This window comes from Dama dama, chromosome 27 (assembly GCF_033118175.1).
Source record: "Dama dama isolate Ldn47 chromosome 27, ASM3311817v1, whole genome shotgun sequence".
In the NCBI taxonomy this organism is placed as follows: Eukaryota; Metazoa; Chordata; class Mammalia; order Artiodactyla; family Cervidae; genus Dama; species Dama dama.
This window is the reverse complement of record NC_083707.1, coordinates 47209669-47220000: the sequence shown is the minus strand read 5'-3', so window position 1 is coordinate 47220000 and position 10332 is coordinate 47209669. Positions and strand designations below refer to the sequence as shown.

The following is a 10332-nucleotide window of genomic DNA, read 5'->3' as shown; positions in this document are numbered from 1 at the left end:
TATTTTTAAAATAATGTATAACCCACTCAGAGACAGGATGGGGATCCCACTTTTCATTTACTTAAGACAAGTTTTAATTTCATGTTGCTTGTTAAAATTAGTACTTTGTAATGTATATGCTTAATTTTAATGTTGTTTTTCCTAAGTTTGGAGGTTTTTATTTTGGCTATTGGTGATATTAAAGTTCAAATTATACTATATATGTATTTAATATAAAATAACACATTTAGGGAATAATTCACATGAGACTTCATTTCGCTAAAGCATAACTCATTAGAAGTCTCTCTGCATCTAAGCTCTAACTCTGGGTGCAAGTTTTAAAGAAAATAAAAATAAAATTTTATAAATATTCTATAAAAGATTTAAAATGTACATAGTTTTTAAAGAGGTATCAATAATTTGTACAAAATTGTGGTATAATTTGATGTTTAAACTGTTAAAATAGTTTTCGTAGATTTAATGAGAAGATCCAAGTTTCACAATCTGAAATCATCTTTTTGGAACTTTAATTTCCTACCTTGTCCTTAATAGCCAGTATTCATAATTCTTATAAAAATTTTAAGTCAACATTTCAACAAATGTGTATACCCATTAGAAATCTAAATGTATTAGAACATATTGATTTCTTTACTGAATTACCTCTTCTTGATTCTGTATACATGAATAGTCTCTGTAGATTTGTTAAAAACTGAATTTCTCTTCTTTGTCTTCCTCCAATTTTCATAACTGGGCTGGTTCCATTTGAATATGAGTTCCTCCTGGCCTTGGAAGGGGTGAACCAAGGGTGATAGCAAGAGTGGATCAAAACCACAGACTAGACTGCTGTTTGATGTTCAGATGGAAATACGAATGCCAAAAGGAAGGAAGTAAAAGTACAGTCAGGATCTGTGTTCACATAAAAATTCCTCAGTGCCTGGAACTCAGGGTGGTAGAGTCAATAGTTATGTTGGTAATAACACCTCGTCATACTATTGATCTGTTACTAGTCCCTCCCTCACAATAATTAATTTGATACAGATTCCCAGAGAAACTTGTTTGACATTGATTTTCCATATTACAATTTCATCCTCACATTATTCAGGGAAGCATGTAGGTAGTAGGTTATATCATATTATTATTATCCTGTATTGAATGGGAGACAGGTGGGACGTGAAAGGGATGAAAATATATTATTGAAATGAACAAATGTTTGAGTGAAGAATATATTTTTTAAAATTTATCTTGGAATCTTGGGGTCACAAGAATTTCATCCTCATGGTTCCTTTGCCGAGCCTGTAGAAATGATGTTTTAAACACCAGAAAGTGTTAGGGAGTTTGGGCTTTTGTAGGACTTGCTCTACTTTTGGCTGTACATGCTTGTAGGGAAGATCAATTCATGGTCTTCACAATGCAATGCACATTGGAGAAAATCCAAAAATGGTCACTCAATTGACCTATGCGTGCATGCTCATTCGCTCAGTCATGTCCAACTCTGCAACCCCATGGACTGCAGCTCACCATGCTCCTCTGACCATAAAATTTTTCAGGCAAGATATACTGGAGCGGGTTGCCATTTCCTCCTCCAAGGGATCTTCCTGACCCAGGGATCAAGCCTGCGTCTCTTGCATCTCCTGCATTGGCAGGCAGATTCTTTACCACTGAGCCACTTGGGAGGCCCCAGTTGGTCTGTTTTGGTATTAAGGTACTTGCTTAAGATCAAACTCCAAGAATCCATTCATTTAGCAAAGTGTCAAAAATCCAGATGAACCAAAAAAATTATGAAGCCTTGTGATGAAGTGCTTTGGAGTGGTAGCAATAGACTGCTTTATCCAGAACACCTTGCTGGTGAGTGGAGTTATTTTTCCCCATGTAACAACTGTTAACTTCCACATGTACATGATAGCATTCATTTGTTTATTTACTCAATTACTCCACAAATATTTCAGAACACGCTCAGTCGTATCTGACTTTTGTGACCCCCATGGACTGCAGCACGCCAGGCTTCCCTGTCCATCACCAACTCCCGGAGCTTACTCAAACTCAGGTGCATTGAGTCAGTGATGCCATCCAACCATCTCATCCTCTGTCATCCCCTTCTCTTCCCAACTTCAGTCTTTGCCAGCATCAAAGTCTTTTCAGAGGAGACAGTTCTTCGCATCAGGTGGCCAATGTATTGGAGTTTCAGCTTCAATATCAGTCCTTCCAATGAATATTCAGGACTGATTTCCTTTAGGATGGACTGGTTGGATCTCCTTGCAGTCCAAGGGACTCTGAGGAGTCTTCTCCAATACCACAGTTCAAAAGCATCAATTCTTCGATGCTCAGTTTTCTTTATAGTCCAACTCTCACATCCATACGTGACTGCCAGAAATACCATAGCTTTGACTAGACGAACTTTTGTTGGAAAAACAATGTCTCTGCTTTTTAATAAGCTGTCTGGGTTGGTCATAACTTTTCTTCCAAGGAGCAAGTGTCCTTTAACACCTACTGTATGCTAGCTACTTCTCCAGGCTCTAGAGATTCAGAGGTAGAATCAATACCAGTCCCTGTTCTCAAGTTACTTTCAATAAAAAAGAGGAAATGTATGAGCTATAAGACAGTATGAATACTGTAGTAATCTAAAACAATACAACATCCAATAAGATTTATATAGCCATATGTCTCTTTAGCCAGTGTTTAATTCAATCATCATTATTGGATAATATCAGTATTTTATTTCTGTGCATATACAGTATAATATAGAATAAGGAAATGTCTTTATAAACTACCTAATAAGTCGGTATGCAGTTTTTTATTTTTACATGAATTTTTCACTCCCATGACAATCATAATTATAGTTTATCAGGAGATTTCTGACCTTTTTCTAAACATAAAGATAAAGCCTTGCTTCAATTTGTCCCTAATACAGATTTAGCAACAGTATTTAGTTCCAGTTCATTTTTTTAGTTCACTATTTTAATTAAGTTTGGCCTTTGCTCCACCTTTCAGCCCTGTTGGTAACTGTTGAGTGAAAGTGAGTGTCAGTTGCTCAGTTGTGTCCTATTCTTTGCGATCCCATGGACTGTAGCCCACCAGGCTTCTCTGTCCATGGAATTCTCCAGGCAAGAATACTGGAGTGGGTTACCATTCCCTTCTCCAGGGGATCTTCCCAACCAAGGGATCAAACCTTGGTCTCCTGCATTGCAGGTGGATTCTTTACCAGCTGAGCCACCAGGGAAGCCCCTAGTAACTGTTATGTTTCAGCAATTTCAAAGAAATTACATTTTTAAATGATTTTTTAAAATCCTTCCTATTAGTGGTCATTAACCTTACTCATAGCAGATATTATACTTCTTTGTAATTAGAGGGACCAAACAAAGTTTTAAGCAGCCAAAATCACCCAGAATCCAGAACCTTTCTCTATAGGTCTCTTTAAAATAAGACCCATGGCTTTAAAGCCAAATAATATACGATTAGGGGAATGCCAGTTTGGTCAAAATATTACCTACTCAAAAGTTTAAATGACAGCATTTTGCTTGCAATCCCAGAGTCAAGTTTTGCATATCCTTTTTGAATAACTTCAGTGAAGTTAAGTGATTTGAAATTGAATGCAGCGGGGTAAGCCAGTGAGACAGCTGAAAGCTATTGCAGGTCAAGGAAATCACGTGAAGTAGAGTCATCCTCGATTTCAATCCCTTTCATTGTGTAGAAACGCGAGCACAATTGGACTCTCAATGTGGCTGCATCTTGTTATATGTATAGAAGTTTTAAAATCAATTTGATTTTCATTGGTATGATTCTCTAGTGTACTTAATATGCTATGGACGGATTCCTGAGAATAGAAAGAAGCAGTTACACTTCTCATGAATATATAGCAGATGAGGCACTCGGATTTATTATTCCATTCTATTTTAAAACACACTTATGAATTTTTTTTTAAATAAAAGAAGAAAAAAATGTCTAAAAAGCATAGACTGGTAGATCTGAGTTTTAATTTTCTCACCTACTAGGTGACTTTGACTGCTTTGGGTCTCATTATACACCTCTAAATTACTACCAACGTTTTTATGAACAATGACTTGATGTATTTAAATATATGTATTTGAAGTGAACCAATCCTCATATTTCAGATATAAATTTCTTTTTATTTATGGAAACATTTTCTTTTTGTGGCTTTTAATAAGGTATATGAACTCAAGGAGACAGAGAAGGACAATTTAAAACTCTCCAGAAAAAAAAATTAAAAATAGCATTAATTGACAAGTTCTAGAACTCAAGAGAATTCTAAATAAATTCACAATTCACTAATCAAAAAAATTTCATATGCTGATTCAAGAAGCAATGTGTATGCAGCTCACGATAAATTTTGATCACAAACTATAAACCCACCGATATTAATCTTGCTCTTGTTCATTCTTTTTGGTTAATGGAGTTAATATTTAGTTAGCTCATTTTGTAGCATACCCTCTCCAGTGGTATTGATTTTCTTTTCTCTTCTGTTCTGTGACCTCACTACAGTGCCAAAAGTCACAGGGGAGGAGTTTAATGTAGACTTTAACACCAAGAAATTAACACAAGTCCACGTCCCACTGATAGAGGAGAAAATTACTTAACCTAGCTTTCTGTGTAATTGATTTTTTAATGCCTTAATGCAAAATGTTCTTAAAAACCTCTCTAAACCATACATTGGGCTAAATCTTGATTATTGTTCAAAGTACCAGTTATATAAATTGTAGATTAACTTTGACCCCATCCAAATTGTACCTCTAAGGTAGATTGTTAGGGGAACAAAAAATTAACTTCCAGAAGTCTTAACGTCAGATTATAAAACTAAGATTAATTATGAAAATTCAGTTTTCTTCACAAGTAAAACATACATAAGAGTCTCTCAATCAACAGATGCCAGGCCTGCCTGTGCTGGGGCTGCTGGGAGGCAGAGTGCAGGACCTCAGCCCAGCCCGGAGGGCGTGACAGGACCCCGGGAACTGTGTGCAGACAAGAAGCTTTGCGTACACATCTTGCCTTCTCTTCTAGGGTCCACTCCTCTGCACCAAAACACCTATGGTAGCACATGAGTCCCCATGAATGACAAAAACATGTGGATGAAATTTTTTATTCCTCATCCAAATGTTAGAATGCATGTGTATCTCATGTATAGACACAGCCCCAAACCACAATAGTTTCATTGACTAAATTTACCCTTCAGTGTGCATTTTCTGAAATGTATTTTCTCCAAATGTTTTTCATCAATTGTTGTCAACAACCATCCTGGGGGAACAGAAGGACCTTTCAAAGACAAGCAACTTGCTAACCCCTGGGGCTGCTGGCTGGGGCAAAGCCATAGAGTGCTTGTTGCAGGCTCAGAGGAGACTTTAAAAAGGAGACAGCCAAGATAAGGAGTAGGAAGCAGAGTGGGATTGAAAGGAGAAGGAAGGAGGATGTATTTCCATAGGAGGGCTAGGCAAATGCCAACAATTTTACTCTTCATCCAAATGTCAGGCATTTTATATTGTACCCTCTGTACTTAGATGCCCTGTATACATACAGGATACAGGACTTAAATGAGCTTATTTATTGAATTTAAGTTTAGCTTGAGAACATAATATCTATTTAATCAACTTTTCCTCCCATCTCACAGCCACCAACAAACAGAACAGGTTATCTGACCTACTCATTTGGCTCTTCAAATTAAATGAGCTCTAAAAAATGTAAGATTTTTTTTTTGCAGTTGGAGGCCACAGCAGACGTGTATGTGAATTAGCATTTTCATGTCTTGGTTAACATTCAGTGCTATAGTTTTGTTTGTCCCTGGAAGAAATTTTCCAAATGTCAGATAGAAACAAAAATTGAAATAATCACAAACTTCTCCAGTAAACTGAAAATATAGAGTAAATCTTAGACTGTACAATGGATCAAAGTATGCTTTTTTGGTCTGTAGGAATGAGTTAGTACTTGAAAAACATTATGATAATTGGAGTTTCACAATAACATTAATTTGTATTTCTTTCGCAAAGCAGATTGGATTAAATGAAGTACAAGCATTTGTGGAATGTATCTGTACCCTTCCCTAGAGCAGAGGCATTGGGGGTTACCTGTAGAGCAGGATTCCTCTGCCTTCAGAAAGCAGATTTTCTAGCTGAGGAAGACCAAACTAGTGTAGGGAATAGTCAGTGGCACTTGGGGGACTTCTGGTTTTGGATGGACTAGTGGGGGTGCAACTTAGGGAAGAGAAACCACCTAAAACAGAGCCAGCAGATGTCTGCCTTGGGGAAAGGGTTTTTGCTTAGTGACAGAGAAATTCAGGTTGGTGGAGCTGGATGGGACAGGGTTACTGGAGAACCTGGAGTGGATCATGCAGTGTAGACCACAGGGGACCACTGCAGGGTCTCGAGCAGAGGTGTGCCATGACGTTTAACAGAAAGTCATTACCATTGTGCCTTGAAATGTAGCACTGGTCAATCTATTGGCTTTTTTAAGGTTTTTTCCCCCCTTTGGATATTCCAGTTTCACCCTTCATCTGCTATTTACTGCTCGTGCCTGCTTTGGCGTGGCGAATGCTCACATCTGTCTCTCTTGTACTTCCAGTCTCTAATGACTGTGTGCGTGAGGGCAGAACCAGGGGTCGGGTGGAGATGTGGGACTGCCTGGTCCCAGAGGACCCTGGAGAGACCAGGGAAGCAGGAACCATGTGGCTCCAGGCTCTCTGGGCTCCGCTGCACTCAGCAGAAGTGTAGTTTCTCTGATGTGCGATCGTGCTGTCTCTACCCTCTTGGGGCGAGCAGGCTTCACAAGCAACGCCACGAATGTGCATTTGTGTAGACTCATCCCGAGCTGTGGCTCTTTTATGCATTTTATGCCCAAATTATCCATCATTCTCCAAGTTTAAGCTATTTCAACCATTTTCTTTATCATTAAGATCTTATGCCCCCCTCCACCCTGGCCTTTGTGTAACTTTTTTTTTTTTTTTAAGGGAGAATATAATGGGAAGATAGTAAGCATTTTCATTTTGGGATGTCTCCAAACCCATTCATTAATTTTGGAAAAGTAAAATGCATTTAACCTGATGGAATATTTATAAAAATGGGAAGTTCATTGTCAACTAAATCTCATTTATTTAATCTACTATTAGACTGCTTTCTTTCCTTTTAGCCAGATGGAAAACATTAGCAGTAGTAGTGAACAAACATATCCAGGCTCCCAGAGGTCATTTTTAACCACCATTAACAATCTGGTTTTCACAGATTAGTAATATACAAAAGGCAACGGTCCAGTAAAGGATATACAAAAGGCAACTGAAGCTTCTATGCTCCTTATTTACCTAACATTGACCCAATTTTTAAAACCCTTTGTAAGTGAGACCTCTGAACCTTCTGAACTCAAAATTGGCAGATTTTCCTGAGAAGCTGTAGCAAAATATCTGTTTAAAATAGACGCTGATGTAAAATATTATTAAAACCTCTACAAAGTAGATGAAAACTTTGTTATGTTACCAGTAGATTTGCCTGTTATTTATATAGTTTTCATTTACTCCCTATTTGTTTAATGCTTCATAGATATGTAAACTTACTAACTGTGAAGTGGAAAAGATATGCATTTTTACATATCATATATTAATTTTTGAAATTAATTATCTAGTTGAAATGTAATATAAGGTAAATAGTCCACAAAATACATTAATAGATCAAAAAGAAACTGGTCTATAATGTGATAAGTAAATGGCTTCTAGAGTTGCTTATTCAGAAACTGTCTCATTTAAATCATGTGTTGAGTGGTTGGGGAAGTTGTAGAATGATGAAATCTCACTATGCTCTGTAGATAGGTACAGAAATGTGTGCATGCTCATTTCATATCTTGTTCAGCCTCAACATGTAGATATGAAACATCTATGAGTTTAACTGGTTAGTTGACTCTAAAGTAAACAAAGGCAAAGCTGCACATAATATGAATTTACCTTCATTTTTAAATACCATTTTTCTTGGTTTATGGGGCTTCCCAGGTGGCACTAGTGGCCAATACAGGAAATGTAAGAGACGTGGGTTCGATCCCAGGGTGGGGAAGTTCCCCTGGAGGAGAACATTGCAACTCACTCCAGTATTCTTGCCTGGAGATCTCCATGGACAGAGGAGCCTGGTAAGCAACAGTCCATAGGTTACAAAGAGTCAGACATGACTGAAGCAACTTAGCACACACGCACGCATTCCTGATTTATGTATGTATGATTTGTGGTCAACCTTCAGGTTACTCTTCTTTTAGTGTTAGTGCTTGGTTATGTCCGACTCTTTGTGACCTGGTGGACTGTAGCCCACCAGGCTTCCTCTATCCATGGAATTCTCCAGGCAAGAATACTGGAGTGGATTGCCATTTCCTTCTCCACGGGATCTTCCTGACTCAGGGATCAAACCTGGGTCTCCTGCACTGCAGACAGATTCTTTACCACTTGAGCCACCAGGGAAGCCTTTCTTTTAGATAATAGTAATTTATAGGAATTACATTGAGATCTGTATGTAAAATGTTTTGCAGATATTTTCTCATTATTTTACTATATGGAGAAGAAAGCCAAAGTATTAATATTCAAAGGTCTGTAGAGAGAGGCAATGTCCCAGATGAGAGTGAGAATGAGTTTGTGCAAATATGATCTAGATGGTACAGAAAATGGCTGCCATTAAAGAATTCAGGTATGCCCTGGATATTATTAACAATGGGGAGCCAGGGGAAGCGCCTTCCCATAACTCTGCACATACTTGTGAATATTTGTGTATTTGTATTTACATCTGCACACATATGCACACATGCTCATCTGTACACACATACTCCTGACAGTCATCAGGTAAGCTACAGAATCGCTGTTTATAATATCATGTGGAAGATTTCTCTGTCTGTCCTTGATACCATAGGCTGCTGCTTTGGGAAGAAATTCTTCTTTCCTCTTTGCAGAAATTTTTACCTTCACGGTAAAGTTTTCCAGTATTCCTGCAGGTGCCCAGGACCACTTCCATTCTGTTTCTTGCTGAGGAAGGAAAATTAAAACACAATGAAAAGAGAACTGAAATGATCTATCTGATCTGTGTTGTAATTTAGAATTCATGACTGCCCAGGTCCCTTTCAGTGACAGTTGGAAAGACTTTATTGAATACCTAGCATGTGTCTAGCACTGTAATAGGCACTGGCCATACAGAAAAGACAGAGCACCTGCTTCCAAATAGTACGCTGCCTCCTAGGTGCCGAAGGCTGCGCGGGAACAGCACCAGGGACACAGAAGAGCTAACCCGAGGGAGAGAGGAGGGGCATTCAGGAAACCTCCTCAGAGCACACTTGCTGGACGACCACATCGCTTTAGATGAAAATGGAAAGCTTAATTAAATGATTTGGATAATTGCAGATAGCAAGTTGAGATTTTAAAAATTCTGATAGTTGAATGATTACATTTCTTTGCTTATGTTTTCTGGATTATATAGACTGAATTTATGACTTAGCTATACACTTTCTTGGCTTGCTGTCATTCTAGTTAGCACCTGCAAAATAGTTAAGAACAACAATCTAAGCTCTATGCATAATATGGTTTGTATGGTTGAAGACGAGTAATTAAGAAATTATCATAGTTAAGAAATTATCATCAGTAAGCATGTGATTGTTACAAAGTTACATGACTTATTTCACACCGCTCACTTAGGTTGATTTCTTCTTAAACAACCTATCAATTATTAGGAAACCACTTCCCTGGTGGCTCAGAGGGTAAAGAATCTGCCTGCAATTTGCTTTGATCCCTGGGTTGGGAAGATCCCCTGGAGGAGGGCATGGCAACCCACTCCAGTATTCTTGCCTGGAGAACCCCATGGACAGAGTAGCCTAGTGGGCTACAGTCCATGGGGTCACACAGAGTCGGACACGACTGAATCGACTTAGCACGCACACACACACACAGCAGTCTCATATATTCTCTCCCAGGGACAGCTAAAGCCTCCTCCCACTTCTTCTTCACTGCCCATTTTGGTGACCCAAGAAGACTGAAGGCTTCTTCTTCTGGTCCTGGGGGCCTTCTAATTAACAGCAGGCTTCTTCGCTTCTAGAAACAGAGGGACTCTGATCAGACTTCTACCAGAAATGTCGACTGTTCAACCTCCTCTTTTGCTGTTCTAACAGTTAGCATCGTGGTAAAGACTGGGTGGTGATGGGGGCTGGGATGCAGTGACATCGAGAGTGTGCTTTCGTGGAGCCACCATCGTGGTGTAGGTGGACTCTGACCTCAGTTCTGTCCCTCCAGTCCCGCCCCGCCGTGGTTTAGGGGAAGGATACAGGAGCAAATGAGGACAACATCTGGCTCTGAGGACTTCCACTTTGAAGTTATATTAAATGCACTCTTTTGTAGATAGAAAG

General features: G+C 38.8%; 1 protein-coding gene across 1 annotated transcript in view; it reads left to right on the top strand.

Moving 5' to 3' along the window:
• Positions 1–10332, top strand: part of SKOR2 (SKI family transcriptional corepressor 2) — a 34007-nt gene that overhangs the window by 6020 nt on the left and 17655 nt on the right. The window lies entirely within an intron of this gene.